At 47.4% G+C, this 13,217-nt stretch overlaps 1 protein-coding gene across 1 annotated transcript in view; it reads left to right on the forward strand.

The window, feature by feature from the left end:
• LOC136332279 (optic atrophy 3 protein) overlaps positions 1–13,217 on the forward strand; it is a 43,250-nt gene that overhangs the window by 245 nt on the left and 29,788 nt on the right. The window lies entirely within an intron of this gene.

A 13,217-nucleotide genomic window follows, 5' to 3' on the forward strand; every position in this document is an offset into this window, starting at 1 on the left:
CTCCCAACTCCTCTCAGGTGGTTGCTCAGGGGATGGCCTTCTGTTCGTGACCAATCACAGCCCGAACCGGCAAAGTCTTGCAGCCAATAGGGAAGGTGTCTGAGATAAGGGCATGCGGTTAATCCAATTGCAAGGAAGGGCGTGAGTTAAGGGGCGGCGCAGGGCTCCAAGCTCTCGAGTTGAAAATACCAGCCAATAGAGGAAGAGAGCGCGTGGAGAATGACGTCTAAGCGAGCCAATAGTGTGGGACGAGAGTAACTTGTGCGGGGCATTCAGGACTGATAGGAGCTAGGGGCAAGCTGAGCAGGCACTGTCGTTTGCCAGGCTATCCTTGGGCGCTCTGGCTTCCTAAACTCCGTACCGAGCTCAGTTTTCCTCCTGTCCTGGGAGTTGAGAGATGCTTATATATTATCCGTTTAGAACATCAATTTACCCCAGTTAATACTCCGGGAAATAGGACGGGGTTAGAAGCGTGGCTTGGGGCTAAATTCGGGCCTGGGAATCCAGCAAAAGGGTAATTTTAACCAGAGTGGACATGCATCCATCTGTTCATTAATCCACTGACACACCGTGTTTGTTCGTCCATTCATTCAGTAGACAGTGCCGGCTTTTTGCTGGGTACTGGGAGACACACTCATGACTGGTCATTGTCAGAGTGATCAGGGTTGTAGGAACTCTGGAAGTCAGTTAGGCCACAGGACCCAGAGACATGGTGCCAGGAAGGCTGTCTAGAGGAGGGCAGCCCAAGCTGAGATCTAAAGGACATAGTCAACACTCAAAATATCAGCTACTTCAAAAAGATGAACTATATATATGCTTTAGGCCCTGTGGGTGTACAGAATAAGGAAATTAATGTAATTTGTTGGCTCAGGCAACCACCGTCCATCCATCCATCCATCCATCCATCATTTCGCTAGTATTTTCTGAACATTGGCTCTGTTCCCACCCTTGTGCTGAGCAGTGTTGATGAAACAGCAGGGACCAAGCAGCCCAGTCTGTGTCCTCAAAGAGCTCACCGTTCAGTAGGGACTGACGTATTCTGCAAGACTGATTACCAGAGTGGCAGAGCTGGGATGAGATTGCCCACTGGGCACCTGACCTGGCTTGGGATTCAAGGAGGGCTTCAGGACGAGGAGAACCTCACCAGACAACATGGGGACAGGGATGATGTTGAGGGAGAAGGAGGAGTATGCGCAAAGTCCAAATAGTTAAGGGGAGCACACCTGATTTTTTCTTATATAAGTTTGGGTGCTTAAAGTTTCCTTTCCAGGGTATACAATTCTTAGTCCCTTGACATTTGTTGGGCAGGGCCTCTGCCATAGCTGCAGCTCTTACACTGGAAAACTGTTGGATTGCCTGACCAGGCGGTAGTGCAGTGGATAGAGCGTCGGACTGTGATGCAGAGGACCCAGGTTCGAGACCTCGAGGTCGCCAGCTTGAGCGCGGGCTCATCTGGTTTGAGCAAAAAGCCCACCAGCTTGAACCCAAGGTTGCTGCCTCCAGCAAGGGGTTACTCGGTCTGCTGAAGGCCTGCGATCAAGGCACATCTGAGAAAGCAATCAATGAACAACTAAGGTGTTGCAATGCGCAATGAAAAACTGATGATTGATGCTTCTCATCTCTCTCCGTTCCTATCTGTCCCTGTCTATCCCTCTCTCTGACTCACTCTCTGTCTCTGTAAAAAAAAAAAAAAAAAGAACATAGAAAAAAAAAGAAAACTGTTGGATTGCACTATTACCAAGTGCTTTCATATTACTTATCTCATTTGACTCACACACTATTTTGTCCCCATGTCAGGGGAGGGAAATAACTTCTCCCAGTTTATATCAATAGAAGAGAAAATGGAGGCCTCAAGAGCAGAAGTGAATTGCTGAGGTGGCACATGAGTTTGTGCCAAAGGCAGGACTTAAATCCTGCACTGTGGATTCCTAGAGCTACCTAAACACTGTGACAAACACTGTGACATATATGAGCTTTGTGGTTTAGAAAGTGGCTTCTTGAGTTAGACTAACATGGATACCAATCTGGGCCCCACCCCTTCCCAGCCAGGTAGGTCTTCTCTTCCATATAGTGGGTATTCTATAGTCGCGACATTTAACGGACACTCACTTTTTGTCAGGTAGTGTGCTAAGCATTTCATAGGCCTTCTAACATTAACCCTTTGAGTAATGAGTTTTTTCATGCTTGCTCACCTCCAGGAGTGATTTTTTTCAAAAAATGAAGTTAGTTCCAGTTTTATTAACTTAAAATCATGTTTGTTTGATAACTACTTTATGGAAACAAGAAGAACATACATTTACTTTCTTTTTATGTTGCCTTCCACATTTTTAAAACAAATTTTTATACAATTGTACTCTGGATGGTTAGGAGGCATGAGGACGTACATGAACGTTTGTACTACTCAAAGGGTTAAATTCTCATAAATTATTATGAGATAGATATACTATTATTATTCCTGTTGTGTGTACTGTGTACACATGTATACTGTGAATAATACATTGTTGTGAAGAGTAAATGGATATACAATGTTAAGTCAGTAGTTTACACTGAGTTTTGGCTATTTTCTTGATGTGGATACAGAAGAGAAGACAAAAAATCTTATCCTCTGTGAGTTTATGTTCTAGAAGGGAAGCCAGACAATAAACAAAATCAATAGTTAAAATATGAAGTATGTGCCCTGGCCGGTTGGCTCAGTGGTAGAGCGCCGGCCTGGTGTGCAGAAGTCCCGGGTTCGATTCCTGGCCAGGGCACACAGGAGAAGCGCCCATCTGCTTCTCCACCCCTCCCCCTCTCCTTCCTCTCTGTCTCTCTCTTCCCCTCCCGCAGCCAAGGCTCCATTGGAGCAAAGATGGCCTGGGCGCTGGGGATGGCTCCTTGGCCTCTGCCCCAGGCGCTAGAGTGGCTCTGGTCGCAACAGAGCGATGCCCCGGAGGGGCAGAGCATCGCCCCCTGGTGGGCGTGCCCGGTGGATCCCAGTCGGGCGCATGCGGGAGTCTGTCTCACTGTTTCTCCCCGTTTCCAGCTTCAGAAAAATACAAAAAAAAAAAAAAAATGAAGTATGTTACCCTGGCAGATTAGCTCAGTTGGTTAGAGCCGTCATCCTGAAGCACCAAGGATGCAGGTTCGATTCCTGGTGAGGGCACATACGGGAAGTGATAAGTGAATGCACAAGTAAGTGGAACAACAAATGAATACTTCTCTCTCCCCCTTTCTCTCCCCCTCTTTCTCCCCCTCGCTCTCCCTTCCTCTTTCTCTCTCTTAAAGCAATGGAAAAAAGTTTAAATATATTAAATACTAATAATCGCTCTGGAGAAAACATCAGGGGTGCAGAAGGAGGAGTATTGGGGACAGGTTGTAAGTTTAGATAGGATTATCTGGGAGATCTCACTGAAAATATAAGAAGATAGATGAGGGAGCAAGCAGTACAGGTCTCTGGGGGAAGGACATTCTAGCCTAAGTTTCTGTACATGCAAAGACCCAGAGGTGAGAGTGAGCCTGGCATGTTGGATGAACAGTGAGGCCAGGTGTTGCTCTGCAGACAGACCAAGTGAAGACTGAGGGACGTATCTGGGTTATAAATATACATATTATTTTTTATATATGTATATATTTATACATATATTTTATATATATATATATATATATATATATATATATATATATACTATTTTTTAGCAAGTGAGAGAGAGAGGAAAAGAGAGAGATGAGAAGCATCAACTATTCGTTGTGGCACCTTAGTTGTTCATTGATTGCTTCTCATGTGTGCCTTGACCTGGGGGCTCCAGCTGAGCCAGTGGCCCCTTGCTCAAGCCAGCGACCTTGGGCTCATGTCAGTGATCTCATGCTCAAGTTGGAGACCTCGGTGTTTTGAAGCTGGGACTTCAACGACCCAGGCTGATTCTCTATCCACTGTGCCTTCACAGGGCAAGCTGCTTATTATAATTTTTTTTAATGTAGGGTCTGCTTAAGGGTTATACACTTGATTTAATTATCATGTCTCTTCATGATGTTGTAGGGCTCTTCAAGCCCTACAGCAGGTCTTGGTAATCCGGCCCACTACCTGTCTTGGTAAATAAAGTTTTATTGGAATACAGCCACACACATTTATTTGGATATTGTCTATGGCTGCAAAGGTGGGTTTGTGTGGCCCACAAATCCAAGACATTTATTCTGTGACTCTTTACGGAAAATATTTGCTGACTTTGCTCTGTAACAATATCCCTGTCCTTTCTTGTTTTTCATGACATTGACATTTGGAAGAGTCCAAGCCATTTGTCCCATAGAGTGCCCCACAACCTGGAGTTTTCTGATCATTTCCTCTGATTTGATTTTTGTTGAGTACCTTTGGCAGGAACACCACCGACATGATGGTGTGTCCTAAGGACATCGCCTCAGGGGGCTTCCGTCATTTGTGATGGTAACTTGGATTCCTTGGTTAAGGTGGTGACCACTAAAAGAACCTTTCCTTTTCCCCTTAGTAAAGAATAACCAGTAGATTTGTTTGGAAGGTAGAGCCGGCAGGATTTCCTGGGGAATGGGTGTGACATGGCTACTGGAGGAGGGGCAGGTTTCACTGAAAGGACCAGGAGTTCACAGGAGGTCAGTCGGGGACAGGTTTAGTTGGACATGCTATTAGATATTGAGGTGCACTTCTTTTGTGTGTATGTATGTGTGTGTGTGACAGAGAGAGAGAGGGGGACAGATAGGAAGGGAGAGAGATGAGAAGCATCAATTCTTTGTTGTGGCACCTTAGTTGTTCATTGATTACTTTCCCATATGGGCCTTGACTGGGGGTGGGGGGGGGGGAGCCTACAGCAGAGCGAGTGACCCTTTGCTCAAGCCAGCAATGTTGGGCTTCAGGCCAGCGACCTTTGGGCTCAAGTTTTCCACACTCAAGCCTGTGACCCCGCACTCAAGCCGGCTACCTTGGGGTTTCGAACCTGGGTCTTCTGCATCCCAATCTGATGCTCTATCTACTATGCCACAGCCTGGTTATGCCGGGGGCACTGACTTTAATCTTTAAACTTATTTTATTATGTTGTTTCTGTCTTTACATTGCTAATTGCCCATTCCTGGGGCCCCCAGACTGCAATCAGAATTTCCCAGTGCCTGTAGCAGTTTTGCGTCCCCTTGGGTCAGGCCTCTTTCACTGACCAACACAGCCAACATTTGCGTCTTTGGCTGCAGTTCTTGTGGCTCAGCAGGGCAGGCCCGGCTATCTATGTTCTCACAGGAGAGGCTGTGTGGTGGGTGCGCTTGCCGCAGGAAAGAACAGTAAATGCCGGAGCATAACTCATTGATGATGCACTATATTGTGGAGGCAAGGATCTTTTTAAACAAAGATTTCTGGGGGAGGAAAAAATGAAAGAGGTTGTGATGCCAGGCAGGTTGAGGCCACTCATGCAAAGTGCACTGCTGACGCTTCCAGGAGAGCTGGGGGCTGTCTCTGGTAGAGGGAAGATTCCAGTTCATTTCTGCTTATTCCTTTGGACTATAATGGTCATCCTTCTAGTTTACCACTCACAGTAGGCAGAATAATTACCACCCCTTTCCCAAAGATGGCCACATCCTAATCCCTAACCTGTTGAATGTGTTACCTTATACAGCAAAGGGGACTTCACAGATGTAACTAAATCAAGCACTGGGGATAAGGAGAGCATCCTGGGTTATCCACATGAGCCCGTTGTAACCTCAAGGGTCTTTAGAAGTGAAAGAGGAAGACAAGAAGGGGAACGATTTGAAGGTGCTACACTGCTGGTCTTGGAGTTGGAGGTGGGGCCACGAGCCTAGTAATGCAGGAGGCCTCTAGGAGGTAGAAAAGGAGAGGAAATGGATTCTCCCTGAGAGCCCCTGGAAAGGAACTTCCCCAGTTGACACCTTGAGTTTAGCCCATTGAGACCTGTTTTGAACTTAATATCTCTGGAATTGTCGATGAATTTGTGCTGTGTTAAAGCCACCATTTTGGCCCTGGCCGGTTGGCTCAGCGGTAGAGCGTCGGCCTGGCGTGCGGGGGACCCGGGTTCGATTTCCGGCCAGGGCACACAGGAGAAGCGCCCATTTGCTTCTCCACCCCCCCCCTTCCTCTCTGTCTCTCTCTTCCCCTCCCGCAGCCAAGGCTCCGTTGGAGCAAGGATGGCCCGGGTGCTGGGGATGGCTCCTTGGCCTCTGCCCCAGATGCTAGAGTGGCTCTGGTCGCGGCAGAGCGACGCTCCGGAGGGGCAGAGCATCGCCCCCTGGTGGGCAGAGCGTCGCCCCTGGTGGGCGTGCCAGGTGGATCCCGGTCGGGCGCATGCGGGAGTCTGTCTGACTGTCTCTCCCCATTTCCAGCTTCAGAAAAAAAAAAAAAAAATAATAATAATAATTTTTTTTTAAAAAGCCACCATGTTGTGGTCATTTGTTAGAGAAGCAATAGGAAACTAATAAGCCACGTTAATTCATTCAGGTTGTTGGGCTAATGTTTTTGGAAGTGCTTAACTTTGTGTGGTCGTTCTTATGAGGGTAGGGCTGGGAGTCGGTTTCAGTTTTTCAGCTGCTACATAGCAATCCAACCCAAGCTTAGTGGCTTCAAACTGTGACCGTCTTATTCTCTCTTAGTTCTGTGGCCTGACTGGGCTCAGCTGGGCAGTTCTGCTGGTCTTACTGGGAGTCTCTCCTGGGGTTGTGGTCAGAGGCGGCTGGGACTGGAGTCATCAGGAGGCTCGACAGAGATGTTGAAATGGCCAGTTCCTTCTCTCCCTGTCAGTGTTGTCTCAGGACCTCTCTTCTGCACGTTTCTCTACAGCAGTGTAGCTGGACTTCGCAGGGTCACTCAGGGTTCCCCCCAAAACCAGATTTCCAGGAGGGAGAAGCAGAAGCTGCAGGCCATTTGAAGGCAAGGCCTGGAACTGCACCTGCCTTCTCCACCACACTCGGTTGGTCAGAGTGAGTGTGGGAGGGGACTGCGCAGGGTGTGATATGGAGATCAGTCACCACAGGCAGCACCATAGGAGATCAGTCACCTAGTGCAGAGTGGACACTCTTGGGTTTGAATCTTGACACATTTATAGCTGTGTGACTTTGGGCAAGTAGCTGATCTCTCTGAGTCTCCATTTCTCATACATATAAGGGTAATAGTGGATGGAACTCATGGAACTCATCTTCTGGAACTGTGTGTGTGTGTGTGTGTGTGTGTGTGTGTGTGTGTGTTTGACAGAGAGAGGGGCAGACAGGGACAAACAGACCGGAAGGGAGGTTGCGGCACCTTAGTTGTTCATTGATTGCTATCTTATGTGTGCCTTGACCAGGGGGCTACAGCAGACTGAGTGACCCCTTGCTCGAGCCAGCGACCCTGGGCTCAAGCTGGTGAGCTTTGCTCAAATCAGATGAGCCTGCGCTCAAGCTGGCAACCTTGGAGTTTCGAACCTGAGTCCTCCACATCCTAGTCCGACACTCTATCCACTGCACCACCGCCTGGTCAGGCTCCTGGAACTCTTGTGAGGACAGCGGATATCAAGGCCTGGCCCAGAGCATTCATCTTCGGTGATTAATACTGGCTACGAGAATATACAGAATTTGTCCTCGTCATAGGTGGGCATTACTGCCAGATGCTAAAAACTCTGCTTCCAGATAAAGGCTTTCTGGTGTGTGGCCCCGCCTTGCCATTTCCTCAGTGTGTGTCTTGCATAAGTCACTGTGCTGTTGTGGACCTCAGTTTTCTCCTCTGTACAGTATAGCACTCCCCGCGTAGGGCTGACGGTTGCGTCTGTTGCGTGCATAGACACCTTTAGCACAGGCCTGGCACGTAACTGAGTTCAGTAAACAGCCATGTGGCTGAGGGTCAAGAACCCGGCCTCTGCAGCTGGGCTGCCTGCATGTGAATGCCGGTTCTGCCGCCTCTGTGTGACCCTGGCACGTTATTGAACTTCTCTAGGCCTCAGCTTTGTTGTTTATAAATTCGGATTATTATGTAGATTCCCTTTGTAAATATCCATAAAGCATTAAACAGTGCTTGGCCCCAGTGATGCAGAGCAGTTTGTTGGCTGTTAGACATCATTATTATTTTTACCATCATTATCATCATCTTAACTCTAAACCTTCTAGTGCTGTCCTTCCCCGTGTGTCCTCCCGAGTCTCCTGTGCGAGCTGAGCAGTCAGTACTTCCAGCCTCTAGATGGTGTTGTCCCTCTTCCTGTCAGCTCTCAGGCTTACCATAGGCAGAAGGGTCTGGGCTAACTAGCATGGTGCAGTCATTATGTTTGTCTGACCAGGGCCTGGGATCAGAGTTACATTTCTGGGCAAATAAAAGTGACAAAGTCAACCAGAGAGAGGGCTGAGGGAGGGCCTCCCATTATCTAATGGTTCATAAATATTTAAAGCATCTTTGAAATGAATGGTTGTACCTGTGAGGAAGAAAAGGGACTCTTCCCAGAGCAAGGAGGAAGTCGGAGCCAAGAGTTGATGGGGGTACTGATGCTCTGGGGACATTCAGATTCACATGGCCTCGGGGACAGGGGCTGTGCTATGGGAAAGCTAGGCGGGGACTACCCTGTGCAAAACTAGGTCCTGGGAAAGCTACCCTTCAGGGGAACAGTGCATGCACTAAAGAAAACCCACCTCGCAAAGGCACATAGCCTTAGACCTAGGTGAATACTGAAAAGTCCCTTCTGAGAGTTTGTGCCCACTGACTGTCCCTCGTATGACTTTGGGCCTGAATTACACTCTTTGAAAGGTTCTGGAACAACAGGCTGAGAATGAATCTGGGACTCTGTGCCCCTGAGTTCTTGGCAAGGACAAACAATCCTTCTGTGAGAGTGCCCCTTTGCCTGGGCCTTGGAGATCCCTTCAGGTAGAGTTTTGACACACAGGAGCTCATGATAAATACGAGCTGTACAGAGAAATGTCACCATGAGCAAGGGTCAGCAGACACAAAACCTGCAGATACTGTGGACTTTGGAATGTGGAGATGAAATACCTATGTTTGTATGTGAAAAATATAAAATAGGAGGAATATAAAACATAAGTACAATAAAAATTTACCAGGAAGTTAGAAGAAGAACCAATGGAACTTTGAGAAATGACAAATGCAGCAATTGACATGCAGAGTTCCGTAAAAGGCCTCAGCACATCAGATTAAGTACAGCTGCTTGGACAGTTGGTGAGCGGAAACATAGTGATCTGAAGGTACAAAAGGGAGCTTTGTGGGGTGCCCCTTTAGCTTCCCGGGAATGCCACCTGTGGACCCTGATTGGATCCATCTGGAGAAGAGCTGGACATTTTTATTTTTAACATTCTCCATAAAGGATTCTTGTGTGCGTGAGCGTTTGAAAATCACTTCCCTGGAGTCTTTATAATCTTCAGAGCACCACATCAGTTATGTTACATGGTAGCCAGGCTGCTGCTGGTGACTTACTTTTTTTTTTTTTTTTTTTTACAGAGACAGAGAGAGAGTCAGAGAGAGGGATAGTTAGGGACAGACAGACAGGAATGAAGAGAGATGAGAAGCATCAATCATTAGTTTTTCCTTGTGATACCTTAGTTGTTCATTGATTGCTTTCTCATATATGCTTTGACCATGGGTGGGCCTTCAGCAGACCAAGTAACCCCTTGCTCGAGTCAGCGACCTTGGGTCCAAACTGGTGAGCTTTTGCTCAAACCAGATGAGCCCGCGCTCAAGCTGGCGACCTTGAGGTCTCGAACCTGGGTCCTCTGCATCCCAGTCCGAGGCTCTATTCACTGCGCCACCGCCTGATCAGGCTGATGACTTTTCAAATAGTTTTTATTATGCTCTCCTGTTAAGTAAACATTTTTTTTTTTTTTTTGCGTGCGCGAGACAGACGGGAAGGGAGAGAGATGAGAAATATCAACTCATAGTTGCATCACTTTAGTTGTTCATTGATTCCTTCTTATACGTGTCTTCACCCAGGGGGCTCCAGCCAAGCCAGTGACCCCTTGCTCAAGCCAGTGACTTTGGGCTCAAGCTAGCGACCTTTAGGCTTAAGCCAGTAACCAGGGGGTCATGTCTATGATGCCATGCTCAAGCCAGCAACTCCACACTCAAGCTGATGAGTCCACAGTCAAATCAGCGACCTCGGGGTTTCAAACCTGGGTCCTCAGCATCCCAGATCGATGCTCTATCCACTGTGCCACCTCCTGTCAGGCAAGGAAACATTTTTGAGCATTTCCTCGTTGAGTGTGTGTGTGTGTGTAGTTATTTAGTCGTTATGTATAGTACTAGCATTTAATACTGTAAATATATTATGTGCATTTAAAAACATACACAAAAATTAGAAGAGTTGAAATTAATATTTTAAAAATAAAATTCTTACTTTATGTACTCATGACCTCCCAGATATTTTTGCTCTCAATAAAAATGTTTTCTTCTAGCCTGACCAGGTGGTGGCGCAGTGGCTAGAGCGTCAGACTGGGATGCGGAAGGACCCAGGTTCGAGACCCGGGGGTTGCCAGCTTGAGCACGGGCTCATCTGGCTTGAGAAAAAAAAAAAAAGCTCACTAGCATGGACCCAAAGTCACTGGCTCGAGCAGGGGGTTACTCAGTCTGCTGAAGGCCCGCGGTCATGGCACATATGAGAAAGCAATCAATGAACAACTACGGTGTCGCAACGAAAAACTGATGATTGATGCTTCTCATCTCTCTCCGTTCCTGTCTGTCTGTCCCTATCTATCCCTCTATCTAACTCTCTGTCCCTGTAAAATAAATAAATAAATAAATAAATAAAAATGTTTTCTTACACAGATATTGTTCAATGCATTTGGAAACTCTTTGTGCAGCCCTCTGTAAGAGCATAGTTTTGACATTCTCTGTGTATTGTGTACAGCTGGCAAAGACCTAACTAAGGCACAGAGATCCAATGAGAGCAGTGCCGTCGGCTGCATTTAATCCCACTGCTCATTTTTAAATCCCACCCCTTTGTGTGTGGAGACATCTGTTGGGATTTGCTGATACTCACATTGTTAAACCTTCAGTGGAGGTTTATGAGCAGGAGGCGTTTTAAGAAGGTCCCTGTGTTGCCTGACCAGGCAGTGGCACAGTGGATAGAGCGTCAGATTGGGACACAGAGGACCCAGGTTCGAGACCCCGAGGTTGCCAGCTTGAGTGCGAGCTCATCTGGTTTGAGCAAGGCTCACCAGCTTGGACCCAAGGTCGCTGGCTTGAGCAAGAGGTCACTCAGTCTGCTGTAGCCCCCTGCTCAAGGCACATAGGAGAAAGCAATCAATGAGAAACTAAGGTACTGCAGTGAAGAATTGATGCTTCTTATCTCTCTCTCCCTTTCAGTCTGTCTGTCCCTATCTGTCCCTCTCTCTCTGTCTCTGTCACAAAAACAACAACAACAAAACAAGGCCCTGTGTTGCTTGCTCTGCAACCTGAGAATCCCCAGAATCGATTTGCCCTGGCTGCATTGCCTTAAGTGGACAGGAGAGGGCGCCCGTGTCACCCTTTCAGCCTCTAGTCTAACACCTTGGGTGAAGGCACCTGCCAGCTGAGAGGTGCTGGAGGCCATCTTTGTAGTAGACCTCCCTATAGCTCTATATGGCCAGTAAAGTTTAATTTCTCCTCCTCCTCCTCCTCCTCCTCCTCCTCCTCCTCCTCCTCCTCCTCCTCCTCCTCCTCCTCCTCCTTCTCCTCCTCCTCCTCCTCCTCCTTTTCTTCCTCTTCCTCCTCCTCTTTCCTCCTTCCCTTTTCTTTTTTTCCCCTTCTCTCTTTCTTCTTCAAAATGTAAACATAACCAGAAGTTCCGATATTTTCTTTCTATGCCCCAAAGAAACACCTTATTCACCCCTCATTGTTCACCCGTCCTTTAGCTGCTGTGGTCAGTTCCTTAGAGGCCTACCCCAAGGTCTTAGACCCCTCCAGGCCTGTCCCAATGCCTCTGCCTCTAAATGGGGCCTTACCCCCACTTCCAGCTTTTTGGCTCCACCTCTTTTCCTGCTTCTGGGGTTCTTGCTGACCCCACCTCGGACCCCTAAGCCTCCGTATAACTGGTACTTTGCTCAGAGCTCCCTCACTCCCCCTCTTTCCTAAGCCACCCTCCAGCCTCCAGGCCGACCTGAGTCCTGCCTGTGATAAGCAGCTCCCCTCTGCTGAGGGCTCAGCTCTCCTTACTGAGTGTGTTGCCCTTTTTATCTCTTGTCTTTCGAGATCAGACGAGATCGGGCGCATTCAGAACCATATGGCTGTAGAGTCTTTTTAAAATTTGAGTCAAATTTTATTTTACTTTTGGTTTTTTTCCTCCGAAGTTTTTTGGGAGACTTACTATATTGACAAAAGCAGTATCTGTTTATTGTGAAAGTAAGAACAAGAAACAGATCAGTTTGTGTTCATCTGTGATTAATTGAAAACCCAGCCAATCAATCTTAATCAAAACTTTAATCCAAAGGCTGTTTATTGTCAGTGTAGGAAGGTGGCTGGCTCTGTGGTTAGTTTGGTGGCTTGGTGATGTCATTAGAGACCTGAAGACTCTTTCTATCTTGACTATTTTTTTTTTTTTTTTTGAGAGAGACAGGAAAGGAGAGAGATGAGAAGCACCAACTCATAGTTGTATCACTTTCATTGTTCACTGATTGCTTCTCATAAGTGCCTTAACCAGGGGCCTCCCATCCAGCCAGTGACCCTTTGCTCAAGCCAGCCACTTTGGGTTTAAGCCAGTGACCTCACATTTGCTGGTTTAAGCCAGCAAATTTGGGATTATGTTGATGACCCCACGCTCAAGCCAGAGACCCCATGCTCAAGCTGGAGAGCCTGAGTGCAAGCCAGTGACCTTAGCCTGGCTGGATAGCTCGGTTGGTAGAGCATCATCCAGAGCACAGAGGTTGCCAGTTAGATTTTCGGCGAGGGCACATACAGGAGCAGATCATTGTTCCTGTTTCTCTCACTGTCTGTCTTCCTTTTCTCTCTAAAAATCCATAAAATAAAATAAACATTAAAAAAAAAGAGAGAGCCTGACTAGACGGTGGCACAGTGGATAGAGCGTCGGACTGGGATGCGGAGGACCCAAGTTATAGATGTGGAGCTCACCAGCTTGAGTGCAGGTTCATCGGTTTGAGCAAAGCTCACCAAGTGAGCTTGGGCCCAAGGTCGCTGGCTTGAGCAAGGGGTTACTCGGTCTGCTGTAGCCCCACAGTCAAGGCACATATGAGAAAGCAATCAATGAACAACTAAGTGCTGCAATGAAAAATTAATGCTTCTCGTCTCTCTCCTTTCCTGTCTGTCTGTTCCTATC

The sequence above is a fragment of the Saccopteryx bilineata genome, chromosome 3, assembly GCF_036850765.1.
Source record: "Saccopteryx bilineata isolate mSacBil1 chromosome 3, mSacBil1_pri_phased_curated, whole genome shotgun sequence".
Taxonomy (NCBI): domain Eukaryota; kingdom Metazoa; phylum Chordata; class Mammalia; order Chiroptera; family Emballonuridae; genus Saccopteryx; species Saccopteryx bilineata.